The 2315-nt window shown below is 39.8% G+C and overlaps 1 pseudogene; it reads right to left on the reverse strand.

The window, feature by feature from the left end:
* Positions 1 to 204: 204 nt before the first annotated feature.
* Positions 205 to 875, reverse strand: LOC140498571 (ran-specific GTPase-activating protein pseudogene; annotated as a pseudogene).
* Between the last annotated feature and the right edge of the window lie 1440 nt (positions 876 to 2315).

The raw sequence follows: 2315 nt of genomic DNA on the forward strand, positions 1-2315 counted from the left end.
AGGAATGTTATGAGCACAGTACATGTGACTGGGAATGGGTTTGCTGAAGACATTTTGGAAAGAGTAAAAGCTTAGAAAACAACCTGGAGGCTGGAATTCAGTTCTTTATATAACGTCCCTTGCAAAAAAAAAAAAGAAAGAAAGAAAGAAAGAAAATGAAGCAAAAATAAAGAAAATAAAAGAAGGAGAGGTCTGCTAGATGATTTATTGCAGTAACACGTCCTGGTCCTTAGCCTCCTTCTCAAGCACCTCGGGGCTCTTGGGCTCCTGGCTGCTTTCTTTCTTCTCCTTCTTCTCCTCCTCCTTCTTCTCCTCCTTCACTGACAGCTCCGAGAACTTCTCCACCACTTTGTCGGTGTTTTCTTTGCCTGCTCCTGCTTTCTTTTCTTTTTCTATTTCACTCCTGCATTCGTCAGATTTTGCCTTAAACTTCTGGTCATTTTTTGCATTTAGGAATCGAATTGCCAGCAGCTCAGGCTTGGGACTTTCATCAGCAAAGTCTGCATGTGTGTTCCAGACCCAGGTCCTGTCACTGCCTGCATTAGGCTTCAACTCCATCAATGGTGTTATATAGTGATTGGCATAGATCTTCAGGGTTTTGTCCCTTCTGTCGAAGAGGAGAATCGTCCCTTTCTCCCTGTGTTTCAGCAGCTTCACGTCACAGTCCCTCACTCTTTCCATTCTGGAAGGTCATTCTCAGATGCAAATCGGAACAGTTTGGCCCTCATCTTAAACAACTCTTCTTCATCTTGTTCAAGGGTCTTAATCTGCCCAGGAAGAGACACGATGGACTCAAACTGTGGGTCATGGTTCGAGTCGTCCACATTATCTGTGGATGTGTCGTGCTCCTCATGAGTTTCCTTGGCAGCCACCATCTGAGCAGGAGACGACGCGGCTGCGGCAGTGCTTGGTCCTGGCAGTGCGGCGGCGTTCGGCCAGGTCCGGTCAGTGCTTCGTCTGGCGCTGGCGCCTCCTAGCCCCGCGCTTACATCAGCTAGGCCCCGCTGCCCCGTGCGCGTGCGCACGACTCCCACCCCTTGACCTCAGTGGCAGCTTATGTATCATTTTTCTAGAGAAGTGTCATGTGTGAATTTTTCATTGTGGACTTTGGGGCAAATGGATATTCACTAATATCTGGAGTATGAATGAAGCACAAGACCTGTGTAAAGATGTATTGATTACAAACCACATTTTGGGCAGTACCCTTTCTCTCTGCTTTTGATAGTGGCACCAGAAAGTGTATGCAATAAACACCCTTATGAACAGTGATTATATTCTAGGAGAACAGCACAGGTTCAGGAGGATTACATTTTCAGAATGGTTTCATTTAATACCCTCTTTCTGTGGGATGATGTGGAGGAGTGAGTAAAAAGTGTGCCTTGGAGACAGAAAGTATTGAGTTCAAATATTGTTTCCGAATCATATAAGCTTATTAATGACAGGAATGTTACTAAATATTTTAGTCCTTTAGTCAGTTTTCTTAGAGTGTGTTTTGCAAGAAAGGTGTAGAAATGTAGCAGTGGAAAGCATTCCTTATACCAATGATTTCACAATATTGTACTTTCAAATTATATTTTATATAAGTTTGAACAACCCCTTAGTAAATGTAATTTTTATTACATTATGGTCTCCAAATAATTAAATTAATGCTTCTGATTTTTTGCATTTATTTCTGAGGTTTTATGCTCAAATACATGGCCAAATTTTTTCTGAATGTGCCATTCACAGCCGAGAAAAGGTTATTCCTTTCTGTTTTCATTCAGAATTATCCTGATATCTATCACGCCCAAGTTTTCTAAAGCTCTATTCATTTCCTTAACTTCTTTCTTACGCATTTTGTGTTTATGTTTGTCTAATTATAAGTTCCCCCATTACTATAGTTTTACAGTCTATTTTTTCCTATAATTCCTTTAACTTTTTCTTCTAGAATATGGATATTGTACCATTGGGTAGACAGACAGACAGACAGACAGACACTTACATATATACACATATAAAGATATGTGTATGCTTAGTAGTGATGCTACTTTATTTGCTAAAGTCCTTTTTTAACAAAATGGGATTTCCCTGATTATCTTCTTAAAGTACATCTCACTTGTTTTAGACTTTAGCTTAGTTTGAGATCATGATTGTTATTCCTGCCTTATTTAATTCAGGTGAATTATAATATATTCTGCTCCAGCCTCTCCTTTCTGTTTCAAATGTATCTCTTACAATCAGCATAGTCATAGAATCTGGTTTTTGTTAAATATTTCCATTTTAGGAGAAAGTTTATCCAATTTATCTTCACACTTATGATTTCTAACTGGGAATTT

The sequence above is a fragment of the Notamacropus eugenii genome, chromosome 4 (assembly GCF_028372415.1).
Source record: "Notamacropus eugenii isolate mMacEug1 chromosome 4, mMacEug1.pri_v2, whole genome shotgun sequence".
Classification (NCBI taxonomy): Eukaryota; Metazoa; Chordata; class Mammalia; order Diprotodontia; family Macropodidae; genus Notamacropus; species Notamacropus eugenii.